Genomic DNA, 22,761 nt, shown 5'->3' with positions numbered 1-22,761 from the left:
AGATCCCAGGTTCCAACCCAAGTACGATGGGGTTTTCTTCTTTGTTGCCCAGAAATTGTGTTCTCTTTACAAATTTAAAAAATTTTGCAGATGATCAATGTCCTGAAATAATTGGATATATACCTCTCGGAAGACTATTCCTTATTCTGGGCTCATATTTTTAACCTAAGTTTCATTGAGGCAAAAAAAAAAAAGTGAATCTGTCTATACATGTGATATAATTTGTAAATTTAGAGGTAGTTTTCCTCAAGAAAAATATTAAAAATAATTCACAGTTATATTTTTTTCAGCCAAAGGTTTTTTCTTTTCCAGCTACAGTTCTCTGATGGTTATAACTGATATGAAAACCTCAAAATATTTTGGGTTTGGTTCAGATAAGCATCTGTGACTTTGAATGTTATTCCAAACTCTCGAGTCCATAAATTAAAAATGTATGAGAAAATGGCTCATGCCAGATTTTTGCTCTCAGATACGATCAGCTCCAGCAACAAAGCATGACAAATGCAATATAAATTTTATCTGACCTACAGGCAATCTCATGATTATGAGAAGCTTCTTTTCCAAGAGTTTGTTGTAAGTTGCTTAGACCGCAGAATCAGTCCTGAAACATTGCTACGCTGCGCTGAGGCGCCTGGGTCAGCCTATCAGAACCTGGCATGCAATGTTAAGGCTCCTAATTCCCTTTTGTTATGGACTCTGAGTTGGAGAACAGTAATGATGTAGTTAATTCTTCAGCTGTACATGTATTAACTCATTTAGCAATAACTCGGAGAGAGGCACTGCTTTCATCCAGACTTTATGAGCACAAAGAGGTGAAGGCCCCTGCACATAGCTCTCAGCTTGTAGAAAGAGAATTTGATCTAGGCATTTGGCTCCAGGACTAATGTTCCCAACCACATCTTCCAGAAAGGGCTGGAGAGAGGGGTGGGGAGAGATGGGCAGAAGAAGCTGCTCAGCTCTGATGTATAAGTGACAGGAGAGAGAATGGGCATGAGTTGAGAACAGCTGGCCCTCCAGGAGGGGTACTAAGCTTTAACAGGTGGAATTTCCCCTCCATTCTTTCCTCCTATTCCTAATTCCTTTTTAATCTTCTCAATTATTTTCATTCTCATATCCTCATTTCTCCTTTCTTTCCTTTTCCTTCTTACACCACTGCAGATTCTACTATTAAAGGTGAATTGGGTAAGAGGACAAACAGGATTAGAGCTGGACCGGATGAGGATGTCCCACTGTCCTGGCTTGCCCATGCCTTGGGAGGAGTTTTCGTTCTAAAAGCAGGAAAGTCCCTGGCAAACTTGGTTGGTCACCTTAGTGTGTGTATGACAGGAAGAAGACTCTACAGTGAGACAGGGAGGAAGGAAAACAAGGACCAAAAAGAATTCCTAGGGAGCAGTGACCATGGGAAATCTGTGTGAGCTAAACTTCAAGCAGCTGGGGTAGATTTTGAGCTTTCAATTCCAAGTCCTTTGAGAGCGTTAAGCAAAAGTTTCTGCTTGATTCTTTCTGCTCAGTTCTTAAGTAGTATTTGGCTATATTAAGTTTGGCCTCAACCTAGGTCACGAGGTTTTGAACAGTATAGAGCAGATGGAAAGCAGCTTTAATCTGATGAAAGCAACTGGAAAAACAACTTTGTTAAGTTTCCTTGTCCCTACAGGAAAGAAATATTCAGATGACTCAATGGCATTTTAGGTTGTTTTTCTTAGTTAGGGGTTGAAGGGATAAGTAACGTTGCTATCAACTTAAATTTCGTCTGTAGACAATAAATAGTTTTTGTGATAATTATCAAATTATATCTTATGAAGAAACAGCTTGATATATTCTACAAAATTCTGTTATCTACTCTGTTCTGCTTGACTCAGTAAGTACAGATTTATTAACTATCACTTGAATTACTGTCTTTATCTTCTGAAAATTAGAATTGCTTGTTTGTTTTTATACTATTTTAAAATACTATTAAATGAATAAAAAGTTGTTTACCATTATTGATTTTAAATGAACATTTTCTTTTGTGAAAATACACTTTGAAGAGGTTTACAATGAAAAACATATTCCCAAGGCTGCAAAAATAATAACCTTTGAAATGCTTTGTTGATTGTTCAAAAGCCCTTGTTACATACATTAAATTGTTTTTAGAGATATTACATTTTGAATAGATAAACTTCCTAGAATACTCTTTATGAAATACTTTTCAAGCTGGAAATATCACCGCATAGTAATGCAGTCTGTCTAGGTGAAACTATAAAAAGCAGTTAAATAGAAATTTGAAATGCCCATTTTTCATGATTTTGACAATTAAAATTCTATATTATTATGTATAGCGAAGCTGAGTTTTCTTCCTTCTGGCACTAAAAAGAAGAAAACAGAAAGAATAGATAAGTTTATACAATACCCCCTACCAAACTTTGGTTAATGTATTAGTGAATTCTTGGTGCAGTAACAAAGAACTCTAAAATATCAGTGGCTTATGACGTAGCCATTTAGTTTGTGTTTATATGCCACGAGGACTAGGGCTGGCTTCAGCTCTGCTTGGCTCACTTGGACTCTGCTGGATCCTGCTCTGCATGGCTTACCATTCTGGAGCTAGAATGAAGAAGCAGCCACTCTCTGGGACATGCTGTTTTCACGGCAGAGAGCAGAAACTCTCTGTGTGGATTGTTTGATGCAAACAGTTGGTACCACATATTATATCACCTAAGCCCGTGTAAAGAATACATGGCTACACAACTCTTGTGTTTCTCCTTTACTGTCACATTGCTACCACATTCAGAACACTATGACACCGCACGTGTAGGGGGCTCAGCACACCAAGGAATTCTGGCAGAGACAGTGTCGGATCGCACAGGTTGAGGGCTCGGTCTCCCGGGAGCGCCCCTCTCCCCACACTTCAGATGCCAGTCACAAGTCCAGGTTTTACCTGTGCTTCTGACAAAGGCTGTAAACAGAGGCTCCCACCATCCCCTCCTCAGATTCAATTAATTTGCTAGAACAGCTCACAGAACTCAGGAAAACACTTTACTTACTGTTTACCAGTTTCTTATACAAGCATACCTCGTTTTATTACGCTTCACAGATAACTGTGTTTTTACAAGACCCTCCACCAGCAAAATGATTATGACTCACTGAAGGCTCAGATGATGGTTAGCATTTCTTAGCAATAAAGTATTTTTTAATTAAAGTGTGTACATAGTTTTTTTAGACATGCTATTGCACACTTAATAGACTACAGTGTAGTACAAACATAACTTTTATATACACTGGGAAACCAAAAGTTCGTGTGACTTGCTTTAGAGCAATAATCCCTTTATTGGTGTGGTGTGGAATGGAACCTGCACCATCTCTGAGGTATGCCTGCATAAGAATCTGATAAAGCGTGCAGACGAACATCTGATGAAAGGGATGCGTAGGGCAAGGGATGGGGATGTGGCACCGAGCTCTGCCTGTACCTCCACGTGTTCACTAACCTGGAAGCCATCCAAACCCTGTACTTTGGAGAATTTTGTGGAGGCTTCATCACGTAGGCATGATCGATCATTAACTCCATTTCCAGCCTCTCTCCCCTTTCTGGAGAATGGGAGGGGAGCTGAAATTTCCAAGCTTCTAATCATGGCTTGGTCTTTCTGGTAACCTGGCCCCATCCAGAAGCAATTTGGGACCCAACCCAAAGTCTCCTCAGTAGAACAAAAGACACTCCTATCACCCAGGAAATTCCAAGGAATTTAGGAGCTCTATCTCAGGAACCAGATATTAGACCAAATGTTAGAACAAAAGATGCTCCTGTGCGTGCTTTCATCACTTAGGAAACTGCAAGAGTTTTAGGAGCTCGGTACCAGGAACCGGGGTCAGAGACCAATATATGTATTTTCTCTTATCTCACAGCCCACCTCTGACTTCAGCAGTTTTGATGATGCTGACAGCATCACAACTCAAACACTGGGCATGCTACTCTCAGCCTTTCTGCCTCAGGGCTTTCTCCACGGCCTCGGTAGTCAATTCAGGCTGCACAGTCTGCAGAGCATCCCCTCCAAGCTGGTGCTTCAGCTTCGGCCTTCAGTAGGTCATTTCAATGCTCTCTTAATCAGGCTGGCAGCTTCTAGTGGCCTGGTATGTGATACAACCAGTAGATCCCATTTTCACGGCTCACTCCTGTACCCCTTTCACTGTGAAGCAGACTGTCTTTCACTGCATTATTTCCCAACTCCTTAAGCCTCCAGCTAGTGGTGCCAGCTGATGGTCTGTAGCCAAGAGAGACAACTGCAGACACCTAGAATGGGTATCTATTCCTAAGGTAAGAAACTGTTGCCTCTTTCAGGAAAGAAGGAACCCAATCTAGTCATATTTCAGCCAAGTGACCAGTTGGTCTTCTCGAGAAATAATGCCGTGCAAGGGCTCAGTGTTCGTCTCTGTTACTGACAAGTTGGATATTTAGAGGTAGAAATAGTTAGAGTGGCCTTCATAAGTGGGAATCCATGCTGTGGGGCCCAGGCTTGGCATCCATACTGGCCACTGTGGCCACTCTGTTGATATGCCCATTGTGCCTGTATTGCAGTAACCAATGATGAAGATATCAACTAATATCTTCTAATATCAACTTACTGAGGCTTTTTGTTTTGTTTTGCTTTGTTTTGGTGAGAAAGATTGGCCCTGAGCTAACATCTGTGCCTATTTTTCTCTATTTTGTATGTGGGTTGCCGCCACAAATGGCTTGATGAACAGCATATGTCCACGTCTTGGATCTGAACCCACAAACCCGGGCCGCCAAAGTAGAGCATGCTGTACTTAACCACTATGTTACCAGGCCAGCCCCGAGAGGCATTTTTTTAACTTTGTTGTTCAGTACCACTTCTGTGGTGAAGGCTTCCTAATAGAAATTAATATGTGATAAAATAAATTTTACACTTTTTGCCGGTTTCCATATATCCATCAGCATCTTTCCACATCACCTTTCCACATCTGATATCATTTTACATAAGCTTCTGATACTTTTCTAGCCAGATCTTTGACCACTTAGCCAGAGTATTGGCACCTTTCCATGAGTCCATGTATCTTCTTACCCCAGACCACTTCTCATTCCTCACAAAGTGGATGACCCAGTGCACCATTTGAAGTTCTGCTTATTAGAAAAATTTCCTCTCATCAGTTTATTTTAAGGCCATTCCAGATTGTGGTTATAACATAGGCATCATCTATTTTCAGTTTATACTCATATACCAAACTGACATATCCATAAGTCAAGTTCATAGTTTTTCTTCTGCTTCAGCTGGTCTTATGAGGCCCTTGCACATGCCCTTAGGTGCATGGTGAGGTAGAGACATGGTTCAACCAGAGTGGATAACATGGGAGCCCGGATTTCCTGTACATGCAGCTTACTCACTTTTTGGCCCTACTTGACTAGATCCAAGATGTACCATTTCCATTTTATGATGGACTGCTACTGGGCCCATTTGACTTGGGAAGTTCAGGGTACGTGGTCATTTGTTTGATTTGATGGTCAAACATTTCACCTCTGCAATTGCCCAAGAGCATGCTGGGAGTAGTTTCTTCAAAGATTTATCATTCTCCATTGTAGACAGTATGGCCTTGATCCAGAACTGCAGCAGCCATTGCTGTGATTTTCTCACTGGCTCTTGGTATATACTTCAGACTGCACCTTTTCCCACAATCGACACCTAAAACAATACAGGGTCTGCTGGATCACCCGGCCCAAGAGGCAGGGCCACTCACACTGCAGCTTGGACCTGCTGCAGAGACTCAAAATAAATCTACTTGTCTTTTACTTTGAAGAGGATAACCCAGTACATTAGGGAGACAGGACACGTGAAATTTTAATAAAAGTGGCAGGTCCCTGACCCTGTATGTTTGATCTCACTTTGGGGCTCCTATGTCTTACCAAGACTTTGAGCTTGTTAGCCACTGCCTTTTTAGTCTGCTTTGATCAACTTGAGTGTAATGGAACAATGTGATGTTCTGTGAGATGCCCTGACGTCCCCACTTTGTGAGGAATGAGAAGCAGCCTGGGATAAGAAGATATATGGATTCATGAAAAGGAACCAATAGCCTGGCCAGCTGGCCAGAGATCCAGATAGAAAAGGATTGGAAGATCAGATAAATCACTTCTTTTGGACTATATTATGACAGAGGACAGTAGAGTTCACATAGTCAAGAGAAAAAAATGTAAATGTGTATTGTTGAGGGTTCCACGTAAATGCACACTGTTTCTAGTCTTCTTTTGTGATGGCATAAAAAAAATTTCTGCAGATGCAGCCCTTTTCAGTGTCCCTTCAACCTTGTCAGTTGTTACGGGCATTGCAGTCTCCTCATGTCCAGCAGTTAAGCACTACCATTTGGGCTCTGTTTCTTCAGGCCTCCCATCATCTCCATTGCTATTAGCAAGCTAAGCTTTGTGACAGTCTCTCCTACTGTCAGCCATGATCTTCAGAAAAGAGCCATGACTGAGCAAATTAGTGATTCTGGTGTCTGTCTCACCAACACATTCCCCATGGCCTTGGTGAATTATGTGTCGTATGGGCTCTTCCATGGAAAATATTACTCTGATGGATTTCCTGGCATGAAATAATATATCCATTCCAACACACCCACTTCCCAGAGTCTTTTACTCCTCCAGTATCTTTAATGGCAATTCAGGAATTTCAACTTTATCAAGACTTTCTCAGGCCAGCCCTGGAGGCTTAGTGGTTACGTTTGGTGTACTCCACTTCAGTGGCCTGGGTTTGGTTCCCGGGCATGGACCTACACTACTCATCTGTCAGCGGCCATGCTGTGGCAGTGGCTCACATACAAAAAGAGGAAGATTGGCAGCAAATGTTAGCTCAATGTGAATCTTCCTCAGCACCAAAAAAAAAAAAGATTTTCTCCAGGTTTCTAAGACCCATTTAGCAAGTTTCCCTATGCCCTGGGGTCTTTGTCAGGGCATTAAGCCCTATGTTTCAAGAGAATACCAAGTCAATAATCTCTTGCTTTTCTAGTCATAAGTTTCACCCCTGTTGACCAACTCTGAAAATCCAATCTGACAGATAGTCCATGTTAGCTAATTCTTGAGCTTGCTTCATGGGGTGATTATTTCTTTTTGTATTTATCCATCCCACAGCTGGGTTATACTGGAATTTAACCATACTTTTCAGCCTAGAAGCCAGGATGGAAGCTGGAGGCAACTCCTGAGGGATGTACCTTTTAACTTATGTGGGAGCAGTCCGTGAAGTGTCCTCCTGGAAGGGAAAATTTAGAGCTCTTAACAGAGAAGTTTGAGCCAACTCTGCAGGCTCTCGGGTTGTAGATCTTTGGGAGAATTTACCCAGATGTCCCCATCCTATGTTTTCATGCCCCAAATTTTCCTAAGCAGAGCTCTGAGCTTAGCATAAGAACATTCCTCAACGGAACATTCGATCATCTTTGCAGTTCAGTGGCCCTAAATAGCAGATCCTGAATTTTCTCTGCAGCTGTGCCCGCTCTCCCTTTGCAAAAGCTAAGAAGCTGTTCATAAGCTACCCAAGATGCCTTCTTGCTTTCACACTTACATTTGAGCTATTTCTTAACTATGACCAGTTTCTCAATCTCTCTCTCGTTAGAGCTATGATGCACCTTATTAATAATCAGCCAATTCCATTGTCTTTACATGGGCTCTTTGCTTCATATTTTTCAAAAGCCTGAGTGTTGTCCCAGCTAGGGAGTTCATATTTGACGAGACATTCTCCCAAGTCACCACTGATGGCATGTTTATCAGTTGCACTGCTGCTTTGTACCCAAAATTATCCACGATCCACACACCACTTGGGAAGGCATCCTCATTCTCTGGTGGGTGGCAAATGATCCAGTTGCAAAACTCCACCTTTTTCACTGCTATCACAGGCCACTTCCAGTATCCGTTGTGTCATCTGGTTCTTCTGGGAGGCAGAAACCAAGATTGAGTTAAAAGTGCAAAAAAATGTATTGGGGGAAATACATATGAAGCATAATAAGGCAAAGGGGCAGGGACATCCAAGGAAAGGCTTCAAGCGGTGACGAAGCTCTGGCTCCTGTGAAGGAGAGAAGGAGGGCTAAAGGTTTGGGTAGGATGAGCCTCACATAGCAGTGCAACTTTGAGAAACTCTCAGCCAACTTCAGCAGGAGCCCCATTGGAAAGATTGCTTTTTGAGGAGTCCTGTGCTGCCTCAAAATTGAAGCCCTCCTGTACCCCTGCCAAACTCCTTGGTTGAGCACTGTCCAGGACACATGAGGCCTTGGCTCATGTTTGCATTGCAGCACGGCTTAAAGGCACCTGGACCTGGAGGCTGTGATCTAACTATACTTCTTTGGTTAGGTTTTCTTTTGAAAGGAGATCTGAGCACCATATCTCCATGGCCGCCATAAAAACTTCTGACTAATCTAGAGTTGTTTCAACAGTTTATTCAAACTGCTTAAACTTGATCACAACACATAACTCTAAAAAGTATGAGATTAAAGGAAACTACCAATACTTGTTTTGTGATTAAACTTCTTTTGCAATTTGCTACTTTTCTCACTCTTCCTCTACCCTTATTATCTTTTAATATGCTTCTAGTTTTGTCCATTTTGTCAAAAGTATGCCTTCTCTCTTTATATTTCCCTGGAATAAAACTGTCATTATATGTTCCTTTCTTCTCATAGCTGTGATATTGTTTCTATGTAAAATCTATGCTTTCTGTTCATCTTTCTAGTAAGAAAAACTTAATAGCCAATATGAAAAAAGGTTTAATGCACACACACACACACACACACGTACGTGCCTAACTTCTACAAGATATTATGATAAATAAAAAATACATATACTATTTGGTGTCTGACTTCAAGAAGTTCATGGTCAGCTAAAGAGCAGAATTGGGTTGTCTTTTCTCAGTCTTGCTTCCTTCCATCTCTCACTATCACAAAAATAACACTACTCTGTGTGCAAGATAAAGACAGCGTCCTCTTTACGGCCTCTTTCTAGTTCCCGCTAAGAGAGATTAATTTGCCAGGATGTAAGGATGTTGATCTTCATGAAAGCTAGTCTGTTGCCTAATTAGGAAAAGTTTTCTCATTCATATTACCAGCTAGCTTCCTGCTTCTCCTTAATGATAAATAATTTTGTGCCGGGTGAAATAAATTGTTCATTCAATTGTTACCAGAGCAAGCATCCTGATCAGAAAATATAGAATATGATAAAGAATTTATCTTTTCTAAAGCCCTAAATATACATCCCATCTCAGAGTACAAATCTCCAATGACCACATCATAACAATTTAAAACATATTTAATCAGAATTTATTAAAGATTTTAAAGAGAGTTATTTCCAGTGTGTGTTTTTTCTTTTCAGATGAACACTCAAAAATACTTCTGGGTGGATGATGCTATTTTAGGGCCCTAACTTGCTTCCTAACTAAACAATGTTCTTATCTAAACATGAAATGACTCCAAACCATGAAATAAATTTATTTTTATAATCGCGCATTTGTTTAGTTCTTTAGTATTATATGCCAAACATTAGGCTAAATACTCCACAGTTTACACACCAAAAATATAAACTGTACCTATGTCCCTGAAATGTGTATTAGATGCTACTCATTCAATCCTTTTAAGAGAAAAAATAAAAACCAAACTAAAAACTGCTGGTGGTCTAGAATAAAAACAAACAATTAATTTTGTTCTAATTAGGTGACTGTTATATATGGATGGTCATGAAAAATGCAAAAAACAGAGGACGTGCCCCTTGGATGAAGACACAGTCATTCACTTTGTGTTATGAGTTTGCCTTTGCACCTTTGCTGTACACATCTCACATAGAACAAATTCACGGTACAACCACTCCTCTTGTTTTTCTTTCCTACCCCAAACCTGGCTCTTCTTCTAAAATAGAATATGACTAATGTGCTTCAGCTGGGAATGTGTGCAATTACGTTGGTCCTCCTTGTTCGCCTGGTGCCTTGGAACACTGTGCAATAAAAGACCATTCATGGCGAACTTATCCTCCCTTTGAAATACGAAATAAACTTATTTCATTAAAGTCCTGAGATGATCAGTGTAGTCAGTAGAAATTTCATTGGAGTCTTTTCCCCTCATGCATGTTATTCTTTAGCCAATTTTGCATGCAACCAAAGCTAGAAATGACCCAAGACTTAGGTCAAACCATGAGTGGAAATAGCAAGGAAAAATAATAACATTAACATCTGTTTGGAATGTTAGCTTCTTGAGAACAAAGGGAATTTAAGTGTGGTGAGGTGATATAGTGCAGAGGTTAAGATGAAGGACCTTTAGAGTCATATTGACTCTGGGGCTTTAATAGTTTACTTAACTTTGCTGAATTTCACCTTCTTAATCTCTTTAAAGTATCAATAATACCTTTGTAATGGGACTGCTTTAAAGATCAAATTAAATTATCTGTGCAAGCACTGACACACTGCCCTGCACGTAGTAAGTGTTCAGAAATTAATTATTATTATCAGTATAACATACAGCTCTGGAATATTACATTTATTAATGCAAAAATATTTGGCAAAAAGCGAATCCTTGCTTTTACTGTCCTACCAAAATATATCAAATTCTAGAAAAGTTGTTAAAAATGAATTAGAGGAGGTCGTCACTTATTACAAATATGTTAACAACATATATCTGTTAGAATGCTGAGGCCCATTTGGTAACCTAAAATAACAATTAAATAACATTAAGATTAATCAAATGAAATAAAGTCTTCTCTAAATTATTGTGTACAGTAAAAGGAGATATGAAGAAACTCCCCAAAGTCATGGAAACATCTAAGCATTTTTTTATCCTCGAATTTTCCTCTCTGAAGATATATATGAAAAGCTTGGACAATTTGAAATACATGGCACACATGCTGCATTTAAAATGTTTTGGCAAAGAAGCCAGTTAAGAGACACATGCAGGGTTTGTGGGTGGGCTGGTCTGCTCTCCCTAAAGAATCGAGTCTGACTTGATACCAAGGTTGCTGAGGTCTAGGATCTTGTCTTCAGCCTGGAGAAGAACTCTGGCAGAGACTTAGGCCTTGTTAACTGGATATAAAGTTTCTGTCCCTGGGGATCTGGATGATCCCTCAGTGTATTTGGATCACATACGGATTCTATCTCAATTTTTATGATGTGGCCTAATGTTAATACTGGCTTCTATGAATTTAAGATCCAGCAACCTGACCTGATTTGGAGTAAGAAGAAGCCCAACTGGGTACAGAAGGCTTGTCTTCACACTCTCCCCCAAATGCTGACCACAGATTGTAAACTCAGAGCTCCTAGATTGTTCTGTTCATGACTGTATTCCCCCATCTGCGAATGCCAAGCTCAGTGGCAGCTTTGAATGAATAAATGGACTTTTTGGCCTTTTCTTTTGTTGGATTATATGCCTAATCAAGGTATTAAGGCTTCAACTAAGCTGGATGCCAGTCGGCCCCTTTGTTTTTTCTAATGGGACTTTCAGTGCATTCTGGAGCCCAGATCCCAGGTTTCTCTCTGGATCTGGCCTTGGACCCTTCCTTTTAAGCCCTGGGCGGCATGAGACTTCGCAGATAAATGCTTCCAATGTATAATCAGACCATTTTCATTTGAAGTTAATGGCTCAACATAATTTCTTGACTCCCCCTCTAATCTTATTCAAGAAGCACTCCACTCCGTCCCATCCCTCCCACCTCTACCATGGGAATGCCTTTTGCAATTTTACAACGAAGAAACATTATCAACAAACTGCAAAAGCAGCAGAGAAAATGTAGTATATCTTCCCAGAGAAAATATTAAATCAATCTCTATGCTTAGCTCAACCAAATAATTCCTGACTTTGCTTTTTGCTACCACAAACATAAAACCATAAATAAAGACAACTGGGAATGGTAGCAGAAAGGGCTCACTTATGTTAATTTAACATTGGTCCACAGTTTGATTAATTCTGGTGCCAACTTAGAAGAACCCATTCAAATTGCTAGGTTAGATGATCCTAACTCAGTAAGAATTTCTTTATAGGTCTTACTTTCTAAATTCATTATTATTTTTATCATTACCATAATTATTATTTTCCTTCTCTGCTTATTTGTCTATTGTATATCTTCTTTGGAGAAAAGTCTGTTCAAACATTTAGCTTGCTTTTTTTTCTTTTAAAGTTCTTGTGGATACAAGTCCTTTATCTGGTATGTGATTTGCAAGCATTTTTCCCAGGCTGTGGCTTATCTTTTCATCTCCCATGAGGACACAAGATCCTGGACCTTGGTGACTTTGATATCCTCTCCACAGAGGAAAGTATCCTTGATGACTTTCATAGGGCAAAAGTTGTTCACTTTTTTTAATTTTGATAAAGTCCAATTTATAATTTTTTAAAGTTAATCCTCATTTTTGCGTTCTGTATTTAAGCAATGTTTCCCTAAAAGAACTTTTATAGTTTTAGATTTTACTCTCAGGTCTATGATCCACTTTGTGTTAATTTTTGTGTAAGTTGCAAGTTGGACAATGTCCTCTTTGCATATGGATGTTCATTGTTGCGGCACCACTTGTTGGAAAGATTATCCTTTCTCCACTGAACCGCGTTCAAGTAGACTTTTGGTGGTGAACACAATGTAGTCTACACAGAAGTCATTATGTGTGTACACCTGAATGACGTACACCTGAAACTTATGTAATGTTATAAACCAATGTTACCTCAATAAAAAAAAATCAATTAAGACATATGAGTGGGTCTATTTCTAGACTCTATCGTATTACGTTGATCTATGTGTCTACCTTTATGCAAATCCCACACTGTAAATTTATGATAAGTCTTGAAGGCAGATAATGTAAATTCTCCCAGCTATTACTCTTTCACAAAGTGTTTTTTAAAAATTATTCTTAATCTTTTTTCATTCATATATGAAGAATTATCTTATCATTGCAAGGCTGGCCTCATAGAAGGTATTCCCTCCTCTTCAGTTGCCTTGAAGATTTTATGTAGAATTGGTATTGACTATTTCTTCCATAAATGTTTGGTAGAATTCATAAGTGAAGCCATCTGGGCCTGGAGTTAGCTTTGGATTTTGAGGATGCTTGATCAAGGAAGGCAAGAATTCACTGCCTTGGAGGTACGCTCTGATGATAAGGGTTTTAAAACCTTGCCATGGACCCTTGGGCAAACTTGCTGCTATGGCGACCCTAAGAAGCATGGACAGTGCTGGCCAACATGAGCAAAGTGAGATTGCTCAGTTTGCCCTTTTGGAGAGTAAAGAAAGAAATAAAGAGACTGAAGAAAGTGCATTTGCTGGAATGAATATGCGAGGCCAGAAGACCCACCAGAGGATTGTATTTTAAGGAGGCCCCAGAGAACACTATGTGCTTCAACTCTCAGGAACGTGCTAGTGATTGTGGCACCAGCACCACTTGTGATTTCAGTATTGATTCTTCTCTGTGGACCAGCACTGGGCTTGTAATGTCCTTGGGGGCAACAGACTGCAAAGAAATAGAGGCCAGATCGCAGCTCTTAACCACTGCAGTCCAGAAGACCACAATTACCATAAGACTGCGAAGGTCAGAGGGGCAGTGAAGGAGCTGTGACCCCCAGGGAGTTATGGAGATGGTGATTGATTGAGCAGGTCCCCCTAGGGGCAGAATAGACAGGCAGGCAAGAAGACTGCTAATTAATATCTACAACCAGAAGTAGGCAAAAATGGAGGAAAAGGAGGCTGAGACAGTCTTCCAGATAAAAAATCACAATTCCTTGCTCAGTTGCTGAATTGATTTTTAGATCTGGAACTATTAACTGAAAACATAGCTAGGTCTCTAGTATGAAGGGCCTTGTAACACTGCCACAAGTAAATAATGTAATGATTCCCTCAGTCCTTTCCAAAAGGGACTTACAGCCACTTACTCAAGTGACTACGCACTGGGAAAGATAATTCAAGATGTATTAGTTACAGCATCTGAGCTGACATTGATAACCAGAGATCCAAAGCATTCTCATGGCCATTCTGTTAGAGTGGGGACTTAGGAAAGCGAGGTAATAAATAGAGTCCTGAGTAAAGTCCAGCTCAGAGTGAGATCACTGGGTCTGAGGATCCACACAATCATCATTTCCTCAGACCTTGAGTATACTATTGGAATTGAACACTGGGTATTGGAGTAACCCCCATACTGGGTCCTTGGCTGGCGGCAAGAGCCATCATAGTGGGAAAGACCAATTAGGGACCTCTGAAACTGATTCCACTTGGCCAAGATAGCAAATTAAAAACTATATCACATTGCAGAGTGGGGAGGGGACGGCAAAGATTAGTGCCATCGACAAAAAACTAGCGTGGTGATCACTATCATATTTCACTTTCATTCACCAGTCTGGCCTCAGTCGAGACAACATAGATCCTAGAGCTGCTGCAAGCTCAACCAATTACTGGTACTGATCAAAGCTGTTGTGTAGAATGTAGAATCATTTCTAGAACAAATTAAGAAGGCCTCAGGTCTATGGCCGGGAGCCATTGATTTGGCAAATGCATTCTTTTGTATTCCCATTAGAAAAGAGGATCATAAACAATTTGCATACATGTGCAACAGCATTCATTAACAATTTTGCATCAGGGTTACATTAAGCACAGTCCCTCTCACTACATAATATAGTTTGAAGAGCTTTGGACCATTGGGACATCCTGTGGAACATCACGTGGATCCATTATACTGACAGCATCAAGCTGATTGGACAGGAAGAGTGAGAAGTGGCGTACTGGAAATCTTGGTAAGACAATGTGTACTTCAGACCATAGGAGATAAACTCTATGAAAAATCGTGACCCTGCTATTGAGTATAATTTTAGGGGTTTAGTGGCCATGGTTGTGCTGGAACATTACCTCAAAAATAAAAGAAATTGCTGTGTCTTGTGTCTCCTACCACAAGGAAGATAGCTCAGTGCCTGACAGGCCCCTTAGGGTTATGGAGGCCACACATTATACACCGGAGAATTCTGCTCTGGCCCATTTACCTGCTGACACAGAAGGCTGCCAGCTTCATGCAGGATCCAGAGAAGGAAGAGCTCTAGAGCATATCCAGGCTATGGGGCCAGCAGCCCAACACTTTGGCCTCATGTCCTAACAGACCCTATGATGTTAGAGTGTCTGTGGTAGGAAAAGATGCAATACAAAGCTTATAATAAGCACCAGTGGAGAATCACAACCCAGCCACTGGGAGCCAGGAGTAAGGTCATGCCATCCAAAACAGAGGTGGGTGACACACCCTGAGATGACCTTACAGTGAGTCATGCCCTTGTATAATCCCATGAGTTTAGGCAGAGCCTGTGACTTGCTTCTAGCCAATGGAATATGGCAGTCACACCCTTGCTTAGGTTATGCTATTTGGCAAAGGCGGTGAGATAGTCACCCTCCTGATTATGTTATATGATATAAGACTCTGCCTTAGATGACTGGAACAAGACTCTTCTGCTGGCCTTGAGGAAGTAGGCTGCCACCCTGTGAGAGAGTCTTGTGGTTGGGAACTAAGGGTTGCCTCTGGGAGCTGAGAGTGACTGCCAGCTGTTAGCTAGCAAGGGACCTCAGTCTTACAACTGGGAGAAACTGAATTCTGCCAACAACCATGTAAGCTTCAAAGAGGGTCTGAGCTCCAGATAGGAGCACAGCCCAGCTGATACCTTGACTGCAGCTTTGTGAGACCCTGAGCAAAGGACCCAGCAAAGTTAGGCCCAGACTCCTGATGCACAGAAACTGTGAGGTAACGAGCATGTGTTGTTTTAAGTCACTGTTTGTGGTGATTTGTTATACAGTGGTAGCTAACTAATACACAGAGAATTATATGCCTGTGTAGAAACAATCCTGGCATGGCACTGTCCTCTCTTAGAGACAGAACGCTTGACTGTGGAGCATCAGTGACAAATCATCGCAACTTCCTGTTATCAGCTGGATCCTGTCAGACCTTATAGGTTATAAAGCCAGACTGGCCCAGCAGCGCTCCACTGTAACATGCGAATTGTACATCCAGAATCAAGCCCAAGTTGAACTGCAAAGCATGTGTAACCTACATGAACAGATAACTCAGACCACGTTACCTATTTAGTCGCCCAACTGCCCCTCTCCCAGCTCCCATAAACCATCTGAAGAAGGAAGAAAAGGACCTATGGTTGGTTTATAAATAGCTTGCCTTGCTGTGTAGGTATAAGCCAAAAATAGACGGAAGCTGTATTATAAACAAAATCAGGGGTGTCCTGAAAGAGATTGAGGCGAGAAAATCTTCCCAATGGGCCAAGCTGTGAGCAGAATATCTATTCATTTTTTTTAAGGATAAATGGCCCAAGGTGAGAATATATATATATATATTTGTGCACAGGCCAGTGACCTAGCTATCTGGTCAGGAACCTGGAAGGAAAAGAATTAGAAGATTGAAGTCAAGGAGGTCCAGGGTAGAGGCATGTGGCTGAACATAATAGAGTGGAAATAAAATGTGAAGAGTTTTGTATCATATGATAATGGTGACTAGAAAACATCCAACATGGAAAAGCCACTGAACAACCAAATAAACAAAGTGACTAAGTCAGTTGACATTAGGTGGCCTTTGTCATTGGCTGCCCTAGAACTGGCATGATGAGCAAATGAATGGAACAGACATGGTGGCAGAGATGAAGACTACATATGGTCCCAAGGGCATGGACTTCCATTTACCATGGCCATTCTAGCTACTGCTGCCTTTATGTGGCCAGCAGAGACCGACGCTGAGCGCATGATCTGGCACTGTTCCTTGAAGAAACCAACCAGGGACTTAGCTGCAAGCTGACTACATGACACCCCTTGTGTGGTTCATCCTGATAGAGACAGATGCCTATTGCAGGGATTGGTTTACCTTTGGAGCTTCAGTCCACTCAACTGTCCAGGATTTATGAAATGCCTGATCCACAAGCATTAAACCCCAAACAATAAGACATCCAACCAATGGGCCCACTTCATAGCAAATAAGGTGCAGCAGTGGACTGCATCGTGTACCACACAATCCAAAATTAACTGGATTCATATAGAACTGGAACACAGAGCTTCTTCTAAGACCCAACTGAAGCACCTGCTCGGAGTAAACAGTCTGAAAGGACAGCATGCATCCTTCGTAATGCAAGATAGATATCAAATCAGAGGTCTCTATACGTCTTTCTGTCTCAAATAGGAAGAATAAATGGGATCTGAAATCCAAGGGATGGAAGCAAGGGAGGCCCCACCTACCGTCACACCTGGGGAGGGGAATACTGGTATCCAGTGGGTAGAGGACGTTGATGCTGCTAAACGTCCTACAAGGCACAGGACAAGGCTCTTACCACAAAATTGTATCCAGCCCAAAATGTCAATAGTGCTGAAGTTGAAAAACCCTGCCTTAGAAGATGCACATTTACCAGGGGAATAGCACGGGCAGTATTGAACTACACACTATTTCTGCTATAAGGGCACTTAGGACCCCTTGTGGCAAGAGAAAGAATTACTGTCATGCAGGGGTACTTGACCCTCATCAGTAGCAGGAGGTAGGGCTGCTTTTACACAACAGGGTGGGGAGGAATATGTGTGGAACTGGGGCACCTTGTCACACTCCCTTGTCCCACTGTAATTATTGAATGTATGTGAGAGACAACTCCTGTTAAGAAAGGTATGGTTGCCAAGGGCTCAGATCCCTCAGAAATGAAGGTTGAGGTCAAGCCACCAGGTAAGCCACCTAGAACTGCCACAGTGAGAGCTGAGAGTGAGGACAATTTAGAACGGAGCTTGGAGGAGAGGGTGGATGAGTACTGCCCCAAGTGCTCATCTGGCTCATCTTGCTGCCCCAAGACCAGCTGTGGCAATGGGGGTTGTAATTTATCCCGTCGATCTCTTAGGTTTTCCCTCAGGAAGAGAGGCCCATGGAAACCATTGAGGAGCAGCTCCCCAACATAGAGGGAGAAGAGGCACAAGGTGTGACCACGATAGCTATGAAGTGCTTGGGTCAGGTCTCCCTTCAGAAAGAACTTGCCATAAGAGGTGCGGTGAGCTGACCACCTCTGGCTGCCATATTGGTAGGCTCTTCTTCATCCTCTAGTTGTTGGCTTTGCTTTCTCTCTACTTAATGTAAAGTGCTATGCATACATGTAAAGTTGGAAAAACAGACAGGTGGACTTATTATTAACATGCATTATAAACTATAATTGGTGGTGGCTTGTCAGATGTGTATGGTTCTTGTTAGTACACAGCTCCCTTGTTAACGATTTTCCCCTCCAAGAAAGAGCTGTTCATTTGCATTTCACTTCATATTTCTTTTTGTACACTCAGTAATAGAAAGAAAATGAATCTTTAATTGTAAGTTTTACTTGGAGAACTTTGTTGGTTAATCAAAGGAGATGAAGTTAATAAAATAATTTTATCTGGGGGGATATATTCTCTGCATTTTGCTTACAATATCCATAGGCCTGACAGACTCTGCCTCTTTGCATAATGGTCCTTTATTAGACTTCCGCTTAATCTTGATCATGGACCCCTTCCTAATTGTTTCTTATTTTTTCATTGCTATGGCATCTTCACAAACGATTTGCAATTCGCATTTCACGCACTTGGCTATATCTTTAAATTTGGAATATCCCCTTTCTGAACAATTTCTTGCTTTCATTTAAAAATTAGTTTCTGTTGCTCATATTTCTGCACATTTAAAGAGTAACTTTCTTTTTCAATAACTTTTAGAATTTTACTTATCTCCTTCTCTCCCTCTCTTCCTTTCTCCTCCCTCCCTTGTGATATTTATTTAGCTTCTGCCTGAAATGCTTACGTTCTTTTTTCCTTGCCCCGTAGCTCAGTGGAGCCTCACGGTATTCGCTTCAGAGATTTGGTTATCTGCTTCCTCAGGTACAATTATATAACTCAGTGTTTTTTATTTTCTTTCTTTATTAAACCCTAAGAAGGACATCAGCTGCAGTGTGAAAAAAACAGTCATCCTCCATTAATTTTACGATGTAGAGGCAGAAAACTAAAAGAAAATTATAATGGACATAGATATATTCAAACAGAAAAAGACTAGAGAACATTTAACTTTGGAAAGTGTTTTAGCCCAGTTGACACAACGTTACAAAATAGTACAATTCCAGTGAACAGGTGAATAAATAAACACTTGCACTTTATAGTATAGAGGTATTAACAAAGTTGCCACAAATTCATAATCTTCTATGAATGTTGCAGTTAAACTTAACAATGATAAGTTAATTTGTTGATCTGAGTAATATTGTTTATCCTAATAAGTTTTTTGTTGGTTGTTTATCTGCAGGCAATTCACCTGATTAGAGGATTTACACACTAAAAGAGGTTTTTAAAAAAGAAATAACCTTGGGAATGAGAATTAACACAAGTATAATCCATCACTGTCTGATCTGAGAATTGAACTCACCTACATCCATGTAGCTTAATTATTAGGACTGAGGACTGAGCCCACCTGTGTCAACATGACTTGAGTGTTCCAGGAAAATTCTCACTCAGGAAGATAAGAATATAACCGGTAAATAATTTCATTCTTGGCTTCAGAAAATTTGTGCAAACCAATTTGTGCAAATAGTTTTCTCAACTAGGCAAACAGCTCTCCTATCGGGACAATAGGTGACTCACCCGGCCAACGGCTCACTTATCAAACAATGTTTTACTTACTGCGGCTGCTTCTAGACACTTGCCTCACCGTGTCCACCAATTCTATGCCACAAACTCCCTCCAGCCTCGATCAGTTTCCCATCTTGAAATATCCACCTTAAACCAAGTGTGACCAGATCCAAACCTGAGAGAGATCCCGCTCTGAGCTCCCCCTCTAGGCACACAACTGAGACTGTCGAAGTGATTCTCTCCCTTGGGGCAGTAGGTCTGATAAACTTAGCTTTGCCTGATTGTCATGTTCTCTGTGTTTTGGGGGGAGGTTGATGTCGATGGCCATAGCACCTCTCTACTCCTCCCCTACTGCCATCCTGTATCATACACACGCCGCCATCAGCTCCATCAAACTTCACTGATTCCTATTGGATTAGTATAAAAATACTTGCGCACACATTAAAATTAAGAATAAAGAATTCTCCTATGTGCAATTTCTCTCATTCTTCTGAATTAGGCTTATTTGAACACACAGACGTTTAAAAGTACAGACCTTGGTAATTCTAGACTTACATGAATGCATTTGGATATGAAAACATGTGGGCAATAATGAGGTCTGGACTTTGTGACCTTGGGCAAATTATCTAACATTTCTAAGTGTCAAGTACCTCATCTATAAAATAATGATAATAAAAAAATAATGAAAATCGCTAATACGTATTTAGCACTTACTGCATCTGATGTGAAAACTGAAACCAACACACTTTCCTGTTTTTGTATTAAGCAATACTGGGACCAGGCAAAAATAACAGCTCGGTGGGCCAAGAAATAATTGTTCCCAGAAGATAAACCAACTAAAACAACTTATTTAACAAGACTAACTGCTTATACATCAATACTTGTATCAAGCCCCTTGCCTCACTGTGCCCACAAATCCATAACTCACATCATGAACGGCGCAGTCCCAGTCTTGTCACCTGCTTTTCAAGACTCCTTGTAAAATCATCAGCTCAAATTCTAACACCATATATATGATATGATACACACTCATACACACACACACACACATATATATACACATATCTATACATATTATATATATCCAGTCATATGCCACATGATGTCATGTTCAGTCAACAACGGAAAGAATATTCGACAGTGGTCCCATAAGGTTAGTACCATATAGCCTTGATGTGTAGTATGCTGTACCTTCTGGGTTTGTGTAAGTACTCTCTATGATGTTCGTACAACGATGAAATCACCTAAGGATATATTTCTCAGAACATGTCCCTACCATTAAGCGGTGCATGACTGTATGGATATTTTTTTCTTCTGACTTCCCCCTTCTAAGACTCTCCTAAGACTGTAGAACAGTATTTCTGTTTACTGCAGTAGGTTTAATAAATTGAGTTCTCCTGGCTCAACTGGCTTTAAGGGGGCCGTTTTTGGGTTTGATAGATGGCTCAGGTCTTCTCCTAAGTATCATATATGTATTAAACCCTTTAACCTTCAAAACAGTTCTGTGAGGAAGGTAATATTGTCATCCACATGTTACAAAACGAGAAACTAAGATCTCTAGAGTTTAAATAACTTAGGAAAGTGCTTTTGTGAGGATTGAATATAATAATGCATGAAAAAAGCACAGCATAGGTGCTAGCACAAAGTTAAGGTTTATGAAATTTGACTATTATTTTTCTGTTATATTAATAACAGAAGGAAAAAAATCATCACCTCACCAAAGGGATCTCCACTGTAAATACTTTAGTGCTGGGAGAATTGTAAACATTTTCCAAATCCCCAATATGTTTGGTCATAGAGAAGCTAGAAATTGGGAAATTTTCGGCAAATGTTCATTTCTTATTGTCATGTGAAAAATAGCATATATTTATAACCTATGTGTGTTTACTAATAATATTTTCTCTTTTTGAGAAAATAAAGATCTTTTTAAAATTTTTAATTTTTATTTTTATCATGTTTATTTTATCTTTATTTTATTTATTTTTATACCCTTCCAATCTTTGATCTAGAATGAAAATATGACATTCAAAAAAGTATTGTATTATTGCCAGAGCTGAGAAGCTAAGAGCTATTAGCCACGTATCATCCAGATCAGGAGTCAGCAATCTTTTTCTGTAAAACTCCAGTTAGTAAATATTTTAGGCTTTGCCCTCCAAAGTTTCTGTCACAACCACTCAACTTTGCCATTGTAGCACAAACGCAGCCATAGGCGTATATAGACGAATGGTGTGGGTGTGTTCTAATAAAACTTTATTTACAAAGACAGCCGGAGGGCTGTTCTTAGTCTACGGGCTGTAGTTAGTTTGCTGACGGCTCTTCTAGATGTGACTTTGAAAGTGCCCACACGGTCCTGTGTTTTTTCCTCCTTGATTTCCTTCTCAAGTCTGACAGTCCTGAGAGGTGCTTGTTCTTAGATGGAGCATTACCTCTCCGCTTACATGCCCTATCACGAACTCTCCTGGATTGTCATGATCTTTAGTATTGCACTTTATTTGGTGGCAAATAAAGATATTATTAGTAAACCTTGGCTGGAAAAGGACTCAGTTAGCTGCTGTACGTACGGTGCCAGATCTGAAAGTCTGGGTGGTACCAGGCTGGTGTCACCTGGGCTGTCCTTTAGGGAAGGCAGTCTCTGGAAGAGCTTAGCAACAGTTTCACTGGGCGTAAATGAACGACCGCATTTTGTCAAATTCAGCACCCCATCCGGGTTCATTATTTTAGAATATAAAACTGTTTAGTTATTAGCTTGGTTTATACTTGGCAAAGTATTGCTTCCTCTTCTGAGGAGGAAAAAAAAGACAAAAAAGCTCATAAAAATTTCAAAAAGCTTTTGACTTCAAATAGTTCTCGCAAAACTGAGTTTGGATGAGTTAAGTGAGGAGGAATCAAAACCATATGGATTATACTTCTTTTAAAATAAACACTGATTTAAAAATTGAGGGAAAATTCTTGGAAAAGTAGGTTTTAGTCTTTACAGACTCCAAATAGTCAACAACAATGTTAAGAAATTTGATAAACCCAAAGTACAGCTGGGTTTACCCATTCTTAATTACAGTGTTTTCATTGTATATCATGTAAAAATAAACAGCCTCAGGAGTGGGCTACGTTTGGTTATTTTAGAAGAGTGTGGGGATTTTCATATGTCTCTAGAGTAACCTTTGTCCAAATCCTGGATTTGAGGTAAATCACATTATAGTATTTGAAATGTTAAAATG

The 22,761-nt window shown here is 40.4% G+C and overlaps 1 long non-coding RNA gene across 2 annotated transcripts; it reads left to right on the top strand.

The window, feature by feature from the left end:
* The first annotated feature begins 1,698 nt into the window (after positions 1-1,698).
* On the top strand, positions 1,699-20,808 carry LOC124230486 (uncharacterized). Of its 2 annotated transcripts, XR_006886194.1 has the most exons (4): positions 14,586-14,694; positions 17,812-17,953; positions 18,755-18,808; positions 19,224-20,808. It is a non-coding gene; the product is annotated as an uncharacterized LOC124230486 (long non-coding RNA). The 2 variants fall into 2 exon arrangements; XR_006886195.1 differs by lacking the exons at positions 14,586-14,694; positions 17,812-17,953 and adding an exon at positions 1,699-1,858.
* Positions 20,809-22,761: the final 1,953 nt, after the last annotated feature.

The sequence above is a fragment of the Equus quagga genome, chromosome 19, assembly GCF_021613505.1.
Source record: "Equus quagga isolate Etosha38 chromosome 19, UCLA_HA_Equagga_1.0, whole genome shotgun sequence".
Taxonomy (NCBI): Eukaryota; Metazoa; Chordata; class Mammalia; order Perissodactyla; family Equidae; genus Equus; species Equus quagga.
Note: the sequence above shows the minus strand (reverse complement) of the source record. Positions and strands in the feature narration are given on the sequence as shown.